This window comes from Staurois parvus, unplaced genomic scaffold, assembly GCF_062004578.1.
Source record: "Staurois parvus isolate SC_StPar_1 unplaced genomic scaffold, SC_StPar_1.0 ptg000572l, whole genome shotgun sequence".
NCBI classification, from domain to species: Eukaryota; Metazoa; Chordata; class Amphibia; order Anura; family Ranidae; genus Staurois; species Staurois parvus.
In genome coordinates this window covers 5,093,055-5,104,023 of record NW_028318368.1, presented here as the reverse complement: position 1 = coordinate 5,104,023, position 10,969 = coordinate 5,093,055, and positions in this window count along the sequence as shown.

Below are 10,969 nucleotides of genomic sequence, written 5' to 3'. Positions count from 1 at the left end.
GCTTTCTGGCAAAAAATGCTAAATGGTGTACAAAAACTCTCTATATCAGTATTTTTTCGGCCAAGGGAACTGGCGTTTTTTTTTAAGCTCAATGTGCATGTAGCCATAAAGTGGTGGTAAACTCTTACATATACCCAGTGAAGTGATTGGCCTTATGTGATACAGAGATGAAGCAAATCTTCCTACACAAGTTGTACCTGTTTGTCTGCAGTGTCTAGAGCTGTTCAAAGTCCATAATTTTGTACCGCTTGTTTGAAGGTTCAGAAAAAAGGGGGCAGAGAACTGAAATTACACACTGCAATATTCAGTGAAAAGAGCTCTGAGAGCTGATTGGAGGGAAGAGACCACCCCCCCCCCCCCTGCACACAGCACACAGGAACAGAGCTGATTTTGCTCTGCTGGAGCTCCTTCCCCTGTCACTTTTTTTTCTTTGTGTCGTGAAAACGTGTAAGAAGTGACTCATGCAGGTAGAAGAGGAATGGGGCAGCAGACAGATTTGGCACTTAGCTACACTCAGGTCATTTTCAAGCTTCCCATTTTCTGGTGGATGGCTCTTGGCCCTCTATACAGACCCTTATGAATCCGACGGGTTCCTATAAGCTCGATTTTTGGAGGACTCTATAACTCCACCACTTTCTTTGTTCACTTCCCCCTCCAAAGGGCGATCAACGCTTATTACCTACACTGGAGGAATATTGTTCTGATATGGTCAAATTCCCCCACGCATTCTCTGAACTGTATGCATTACTGGTCTTACCTTCTGAAAACTTCTGTCTACCATACCTTACAAAATAGGACACAGAACTGGGAAGAACATTCACGGACTTCCAAAAAACCAATATGATCCAATTTACTCTAAAATCCTCCCTCTGCACAAAAATCCAAGATAATAATTTCAAAATCTTAGCTTGCACAGAACCCCTGCAATCTTACATAGGTTCTCTCCAACTATCTCAAACAAATATGTATAGACTGCGTTGCCAAAAATGTGAACCAAAATTACTTAACAATTTGCCACATGTGAAAATGAAAAAAATGGAAAAAAAATTATATAAATGGACAACGCAATTATATAAATGTCCAATGTATAAGTAAGTCCCATTCAAATAATAGTTGCTTGAAAGCCAAAAGATAGATGAGCAGGTGCTGGTGCCATTAGTAACAGAAAAAAAACAGGTGACCACTTCCAGGTGACCCCACATGGATTTACACTCACCACAATGGATAGACCTTCTGTTACTAGATAGGTCTCACTGCGCTTTTTTTGTTGGACCCACTGTGTGTCTTGTCACCAACTTGACCATTCACATGTACCAGGAATGCTATTTCTTTCCATGCAATACACCGCCACTCAAAAGACAGTATCAGGGAAAAGATACATTGTGCAAAGCAGTTGACTTTATTAAATCATATAAGCCTAACAATTACACCACACTCACATACTGTATATGTGCCTAGGGACCGGCACCAGTACATACAACGCTGCCACTGCCTGAAATCAGAAGCTGGCTTGCGCTCCAGGGATAGAATGGGATGGGATGTGATGTATCGGCTGGGGAACACTGTTTCAACTAATTTTGTCTGTAATTGGACGCTTCCTGAGACCTATCTAGTAATAGAATGTCCATCCATTGTGGTGAGTGTAAATCCATGCGGGGTCACCTGAAGCACTTGGATGTTGTCACCTGTTTTTTTCTGTTACTAATGGCACCAGCACCTGTTCACCTATCTTTTGGCAATTACTATTATCTTTTCTAGCAACTATTATTTGAATGGGACATTTGATATTATTTGTATTTTCTTGTGTTCCATTTATATATTTTTACTCCATTTTTTTAATTTTCACATGTGGCAAATTGTTAAAAAATTTTGGTTCACATTTTTGGCAGTGCAGTCTATATACACATTTATAGGATTCACTAATGTGGAAGTTAGACACATTTTGAAGACTGCAGCAGCCATAATCACATTCATCTGTGTTTCTTTATTTTTGGCTTCTTTTGATTTTGCCTGTGGCACAGAGTTTTCATTGTTATTTATCTCAAACAAAAGCTGGCGGTGTCAGGAAGAGGAGGGAATGCTCTTGCATGTGTTCTGGTCCTGTCTTAGGCTTGCACACTTTTGGAAAGAGGTCCATCAAAATGTGCAAAAATTCACACATTATTCAGTCCCTGAAGATCCAGCCTTTTTCCTTTTACATGTTACCAATATACCGTCAAAAACTTACAAACTGTCTGTCTTGCTTCATCTTTTAAATGCAGCCAAGTGCTGCATTTTTTTTGAAATGGAGAAATTCATGGCCGCTTTCCGTTGGGCTCTGGCTACATAAATTGGAGGAATTTAACCAAATGGAAGACCTCATGGTGTCACACGGAGATATACTCCAAAATTTGGATGGTATGGCATATGTTCATATAATGGAAGGGAGGGAAGTCTCTTCGCATGATGAGCTCCACTGGTGGTTAATTCTAGGAATGATTGTCTCTCACACAGCACCTCTCCCTTCTTTAACTCCTCCTGCTCCTCTTGCTTCTCCACCTTTTTTTTCTTCCCTTTTTCTGTTCTCCTGCTTTTTTCATGACTTTGTGTTATACTTTTCTTTTCCCTCTTCCTGAACTACTCTCTAATCGGTTTAGTCTAAAAGAAAGTAAAATGAGCAGCAGTGTCCCACTCCACTGACTCATGATATGAGTTGTTTATTATATGTTGACATTACCGTGATGATACGTGATGTATTTGATGTTTGGGCATCACTGTATTTGCCTTACTGTTCCCCTGAAATGGATGGCACCCACTGTTCTGTATAAATAAATAATTTTTAAAAAAGAGAGAAATGACACTTCTGGATAGAGACAAGTACATACTATAGAGGATTTGCTTTGTTCATATTTCATATCTGAGGTCTACAACCACTTTCAATTGTGACCAATAGTGATATGCAATCTATGTTTTTCAAAATTAAATAATACCCAGGTAAATAATACACAGAAGCATAATCTAAACCTTAGGCACTCCTATTTATTTTATTGAGTTTGAGAGTTGTTCTTATAATAAATAAATAACTAAACATATTAATTAATAAATTCTAGCAATTTACAGAAATTTGACATTTGGGGGCTAAAGGCTCAGTTAAGCTGGCCATACACTGATCAAATTTCATCCAATTTCTAATAAACCACCTGACATTTGAACAATTTGCGGCCTTGTCATCACCCTACACCCTTGAATCTGAAAATAAATGGACCTGAGCAGATAATTTTTGGCTGAACAGTGACTGCAGCCAATCAGCTGTATTTTGAAAGCTGCCAGCACTGGCTGCCAGAATAAGATAGCCGTAGTGGGAGATTCATCTATCTGCACCTTTTTAGTATGGAAGGAAGAATGTGATTTGGGTGAACTAAAAAAATATGTTAGCGTATTTCCAGCTTTACTTATAAGAAAATAGCAGAACAACCCCTTGTTATCTCACTGTATTATCTACAGCACATTGAAGTGTTTTCTCAGCAAAAGGAATATATGCTTACATTTGAATAGTGAATAGGTACTGTTACCAGTTCAAAAAAGAACAGATAAGACTGAATTAAATTTTGATTGAAACAAACCATCATACTTACCTACAGTATAAAGTAAAAATCATTCACATCGGCAAACAAACCCTGCCATTTTTTAAACAGATCTTGATCAAAGTTTCATTAAAGCTTGATCAAGCTCTACTATGGTAAATCATGATCAAGATGTTCTATGGTAAAATTATTATTAGAACAGGAAGGAAAGTACACTGTGCTTCATCAATGACATGTAATTAAAGCCAGTGGGACATCTAACTTAAATTATGCCACAACTAAACTTTCTACACATCGCCGAACACAATTAAAGAGAAACAAGGAAAACCCAGGGATTAAAATATATTAATTTTGGATTAGTGAACAAATAGCAGAGTATGATTACAGAGTGTTCTTCTTAAAGAGATGATAAACTTATTACATTGCATTATGCAACCTGAAAAGCCATCAGGTTCAATTTGTAAATGAATATGTTAGGTTTTTGGGGAAATACATTTTAGCATAGCTTTTTTCCAGCTGCCAAGAGATTGCATTACAGCAGTGAAGGGTTGGAGGACTATGTGTGATGCAGCCTCGATGTTATGCCTCCTGTCTCCTATTATGTTCTTTTTTAAAGCTGAACGCCAGGCATGCAGCTAAATGCACAGTTGAAATACATACATAAAACTCAGGGAAGTAACTAAGAATCACAAAACTTCAAAGGAAATCTAGAAAAAAACTATTTACTGTTATGCTGTACTACGAACGGTTAGCCACAGCTAGCTAACAATACCTACAGAAGTAGTGTTGTGTTTCATTCCAAAACTTAATTTACTTCTGTGAATTGTCTTGTAAAACAGCAATACTATCACATAAATTGAGGTTACAATATGCTTTTACAGATGTATTTTACAAATGCATACAGTAAACACATTTCTTTTACAGACAGCTCATCTAAAAATCCACATACTGTATATATAATATATATATATATATATATATAATTGAAATCTAGATATATCATGACTTTAACAAACACTGAATAGACTTATAAGCATATGTGTATCTAAGGGAAAAAGATGAGACCTTCATTGGTGTTCTTCAGAAAGCTAAAATGGCTCCTCAGTGGTTTGTGGAAAGTCTTTATTAGCCAAGTACAAAGCATTTCCTGTTCTTGTTTGAAAAGAATAAAAAAGAAGGCTGCACCTGAAGTGAACACCCAATAGATGGCTGCCTACTCAACAAATTTATTTGATGGACAGTACAATTGTACAAGATCCTAATTACCATGGCAAGTGATGAAGGACTAAAGAGGATGCAGCAGTGATAAAGAGGTAAGTGCAGATCTCTGTACGACACAACATGTAGAATGGGTCAGTGTGGAATATAAAATTAACAGCACAACATATAAAAAGGGGCAGTATATAAAAAGCAATGTATAGCATGCTGCACAGAGTGCAGAAAAGGGAATTTATAGCACAGCCTACAGAATGAGACAGTATGGAATATAAGTGTACAAGGCTTAAAGAATGAGCCAATGTGGAATAAGGCAACATACAGCATGGCATACGAAATGAGGCAGCACAGAATAAAGAAAATACAGCATGACATACACTATGTTGCCAAAAGTATTGGTACGCCTGCCTCTACACGCACATGAACTTTAAAGGCATTCCAGTCTTAGTCCGTAGGGTTCAATATTGAGTTGACCCACCCTTTGCAGCTATAACAGCTTCAACTCTTCTGGGAAGGCTGTCTACAAGGCTTAGGAGTGTGTCTATGGGAATGTTTGACCATTCTTCCAGAAGTGCATTTGTGAGGTCAGGCACTAATGTCGGACGAGAAGGCCTTGCTTGCAGTCTCTTCTCTAATTCATCCCAAAGGTGTTCTATTGGGTTGAGGTCAGTTTCTCCACCCCAAACTCGCTCATCCATGTCTTTATGGACCTTGCTTTGTGCACTGGTGCGCAGTCATGTTGGAACAGGAAGGGGACATCCTCAAACTATTCCCACAAATTTGGGAGCATGAAGTTCTCCAAAATGTCTTGGTATGCTGACACCTTAAGAGTTCCCTTCACTGGAACTAAGGGGTCAAGCCCAACCCCTGAAAAACAGCCACACACCATAAACCCCCCTCCACCAAACTTCACACTTGGCACAATGCAGTCCGCAAAATACCATTCTCCCGGCAACTGCCAAACCCAGACACGTCTGTCCGATTGCCAGACAGAGAAGTGTGATTTGTCACTCCAGAGAACACGTCTCCACTGCTCTAGAGTCCAGTGGCAGCGTGCTTTACACTACTGCATCCAATGCTTTGCATTGCACTTGGTGATGTAAGGTTTGGATGCAGCTGCTCGGCCATGGAAACCCATTCCATGAAGCTCTCTATACGCTGTTTTTCTGCTAATCTGAAGGCCACATGAAGTTTGGAAGTGTTTAGCTATTGACTCTGCAGACAGTTGGTGACTTCTGCGCACTGTGTGTTTCAGCATGTGCTGATCTCGCTCTGTCATTTTACGTGGCCTACCACTTCATGGCTGAGTTGCTGTTGTTGCCAGTTGCTTCCACTTTGTTATAATACCACTAACAGTTGACCGTGGAATATTTAGTAGCAAAGAAATTTTCACAGGTGGCAAACTATCATGGTACCATGCTTGAATTCACTGAGCTCCTGAGAGTGACCCATTGCACAGGTGGCAACCTATCACGGTACCATGCTTGAATTCACTGAGCTCCTGAGAGCGACCCATTCTTTCACAAATGTTTGTAGAAGCAGTCTGCATGAATAGGTGCTTGATTTTATACACCTGTGGCCATGGAGGTAATTGGAACACCTGAATCCAATGGTTTGGAAGGGTGTCCCAATACTTTTGGCAATAAAGTGTATGTAGTGAGGCAGTACAAAATAGGAAAAACACAGCATGGTATATAGAAATAAGCCTGGCATATTTAATGAGTTGATGTGGAATAAGAAATTTACAGAATATTATATGAAATTATCCATTGTGCAATAGTGAAGATACAGAACAGGATAGAGAGTAAAGCATTGCAGAATAGGGAAGGTACAGCATTACATACAAAATGAGGTGTTGTGGCAAAAAGAATGTACGGCATGGCATATGGAATGGGGTGGTGAGGTATAGTAAACGTACAGTGTGACATATAGAATGAGGCTTGGCAGCACAGGGAACATAAACCATAAATAAAACTCAGATGGACCTTGAAAGTCTGCAAATCTAATTGTCAAAAAAACAAATTACCATTAGCTCATGCTGTATCGCTAACCTGTCTATCTGTTAACTGTTATATGTTATCCAGTTTGAGTAATTCAAATGACCTATGAAATATAACGTTTTAAAACTGTCAGCTAGAACAGAGGTGTCAAACTCAATTTAATTGCGGGCTGGATATGCATTATGGTTGCCCTCAAAGGGCCAGCTGTATCTGTAAGATTATATAAATGTATCTACTCTTTATCATATTAAATAATTGCCTCTGTATTTGATTATTGCTCACTTTAGCAATATCGAAAGGCTTAAAGTGGAACTTTAGTCAGAAAATCAAGTCCTGCTAGATCATTGCAGGCTGACCCCTTTTGCAGGTATTGCTACTGACACATTGCAAATGAGTGCCTATATTGTTTAAAATCCAGTAATACAGAGGGGTTTATTTACTAAAGGTGTAGAGTGCAAAATCAGGCTCACTTCTGCATAGAAATCAATCAGCTTCCTGGTTTTATTGCCAAAGCTTAATTGAACAGGTTGAAGTTAGAAGCTGATTGGCTATCATGCACAGCGGTACCAGATTCTGAGTGCTCCAGTTTTAGTAAATCTACCCCACTGTCTCTCTCTGCTCTGCACATGCTACGTTGCTCTCCATTTTAAGGTACTGGGCTAACAGCCTAATGATTTAAAATTTCTCAGGGGCTCTGAGATTCAGCAAAAAAGGCAGCCTCCAGCAAACAGAAACAGGGACAATGCTGAAGGCAATTTACAGAACACACCTTCCTAAAGAACATTATTTTTTTTATCAAATTGTTAGGAAAGTTAATGGCAGAATAATATAGAGCCCACTCACACTCCTGTAGCTGATAATGCAAGTCTGAAAGGGAGAGTCGCACACCGCTGGTGTCATTCACAAAAAACGTTATTGGAGATTGCACAGAAAGAACCTGGTCCTGTCATGGTGTTCTGTTTGAGCAGTATCCAGTAATGTTTCTTGTGGATGATACCAGCAATGTGTGACCCACCTTATCCACTGAAATAGAATTGTATTACTTGCATAATAATTATAAGCAGATATCCAGAGCACCCCACCCACCCTTACATCAGATGTCAAGAGCCCCCCCACCATCAGAAATCAAGAGTCCTTTATCCTCAATTACATCTCAGTGCACCCCTCTTATATTGTGTTGCCCCCAGGAAGAATCTGGGGGCAGATCTGGGAAGCAGAAAGTGCAGGGTCTGGAGGAGGACCAGAGGAGGGCCGGAGTTGCTGAATGCTGAGACCAGGAGAGGTGGAGACGAGGGGGTGCTGTCGCTGCACAGAAGCACAGGATCTGTAGGAGGAGTTTTGTCCTCTCTGCTGCTGACCTCTGAGACAAGATGGGGGTGAAGATGAGGGGGTGCTGCAGATGCAAGAGAGGTGCAAGGGCCACATGAAATGACCTGGCTGGCCGAATTTGGTCTGGGGGTCTTCTGTTTGACACATGTGAGCTAGATCATAGCTCAGATCTGTTAAAGAAAACCTTTTACAAGAGCAGTACTTAACCACTTCCCGACTGGCCGTTGTATATAAACGGCCGGGCGGTGGCACTGCAGGGTCGGGTGGTCATTTATAAATGGCCTCCCCGCACCCTGCTTGTGTGCGCTCCCCGGGAGCGTACAGCACCACGCTCCGGTGCCCGCTGTGTCCTCCGGACACAGTGAAACACTGATCGTCGGATGGGACCTCTGTACGAGGTCCCGCTCATGTGATCACTGATTGGCCAATCAATGATCACATGCAAAGTAGTAAGCAAGATATCACTTGTGACATCATTGCTTACTACTTGTGAAATCTGTGAATGATCACAGAGGTCACATGGTACAAGGCTATTCACAACAGCCTTGTACCATGTGACAAGCTGTGACCAATCACAGCTCACTCAGCAGTACTCAATGGCTGCAAGAATGCAGACAGAGAGAAAGGGAAATTATTGCTTTTACATCCTATATGGGTGTAAAAGCAATCAGTGTAAAAAAAAAAAAAATCTTCATCACCCCCCAAAAGTAGACACTGTACTGCTAGGGTGACAGTATGTAAAAAAAAATAATAATAAAATAAATAATAATATAAAAAAAGTAAAAAAAAATTAAAAAAAATTAATATTTTCTGGTTATAAACTAATTTGGCTTTTTTTTTTTTTATACTAAAAAAATAACGGAATAAATTTTGGCCAAGATTTATGATGAAATATTATTTATTTGCAAAATTTTATAAGAAAAACACTTTCTTTTCAAAAATTTTGGACATTTTCATTTACATAGCAAAAAAATAAAAATCCCAGCGGTGAATAAATACCACCAAAATAAAGTTTTATCTGTCTCAAAAAAATGGTAAAAAATTCATATGGGTACAGTGTTGCATGACCTCGCAATTGTCATTCAAAGTGTGATAGCGCTGAAAGCTGAAAATTTCCCTGGTCAGGAAGGGGGTAAAAGTGTCCGGTCTGGAAGTGGTTAAAGGATCCTTCTATATTGTTACTGATGGATTGTTTTGTTAGGGGTCAACTATTCCTACCTGTTCTACACATATGAAAGCAATTACAGTACCAGAAGAGCTACTAAGAATTAATTGCAGGTAATAATCATTCTTCAGCAGCTGCTGCTCAGGCTGACTCCACCCAGACCTCCATTTGGGGTCCACACAGCATCTGACAGCTCACCCGATTACTGCTGCCATTTGTAAAAACAGCAACCAGGAGAGAAAAGCTTCCGTTATTTCCTTCCTCTGCCACACTCTGCATTTGATCACATCACGTTCACATCATTTGTCAGAGCCGCAGAGAAAGTGAGTGGTGGAAGTCTTCAGTCTAAAGTTTATTTAATTCAAGTACTCTAAAATTGAAAAGCTAAAAGTAGTGCATGCATGCACACTTGCAAAGCTAGGGGGGAGATTTGCTAAAACTGGAGAGTTCAAAATCTGGTGCAACTCTGCAAAGAAACCAATCAGATTCTAGATTTTATTGTCAAAGCTTAATTGAACGAGTTAGAAGCTGATTGGCTACCATACACATTTGCACCAGATTCTGAGTGCTCCAGTTTTAGTAAATCTCCCCATATGTGTCTTGTGGATTTTCCACAAGGTCTTCCAAGTGCTTTGCAGTGCAGGACCTGAGATTACCCATGACTAGGACTGAGGTTCGTGTTTGACCCAAAATTTGCGTGATCAGTATTTGTGGACCCAAACTATTTGGCTGGTTCCCCAGCCTAAGCAGAAGCAGCAGGAAGTCATTTATTTATTGGCAGTTTTACTACTGTGAATATATGCATACTTCCTGTTATGCAGGCTTCACAACAAAATTGGATGCTAAGATGTCAGAGGCAACAGATTTAGGCCATGGGACATTTTTCTTTCTTTTTTTTTTTTTTTTCTTCAATAAACCAAGTCGCTGCCAAACTCTCACACCTACCGGAAATGTGGAAGAGGCTCCTGCCCTGGAATATGTTCCAGACAGGGGCAGACTGACCATTTGGAAACTCGGGCACTGCCCGATGGCCCGGGGTCTGTACGGGCCCCCATGAGATACCCCTTGTACCTTTTTCATAGGCTTTTTTGAGTTTGGGCAAGGACACAGGGGCCCCATGGTCTCCTATTGCCCGGGGGCCCCATGAGTTGTCAGCCCGCCCCTGGTTCCAGGATGTCAGTTCATCATCAATCACTGACTATAAGACTCCCCTGATGCTAAATGGGACCCATGGTTCTTATATCAACTCCAATTCATTTTGCCTGGTATAATTCTTCAGTCTGACGAGAACCTGATTGTTCATTTGATGTCATAAAGTTTACCTTTTTCTAAGTATACAGTAGCTGACCATATGGTACTCATTGTCTCATTTGGATCTTCATATGGTACCAGTTATGTTATACTTGTTTGATTGTACTTGCTCATATTTGTTGTACTCCCTTTTTTTGTACACTTTTTGCATTTTGCTTGGTTACGATCAGATATGTTTTTGCATCTCCAATTGCAGTCTGTATTCTAGAATCTGTGGCTTGATATCCAGACATCTACCATTTGTTTTGCTACTCTACTTTGTTAACCAAGTTTATCTCAATAAAAGTTTGTAAACTATTCATCATCAATAACATCAACCAGCAACATAGATCCATGTCAGCCATGATGAACTGCGCCCTCTGACCTGCTGAACAAAAAACACACTG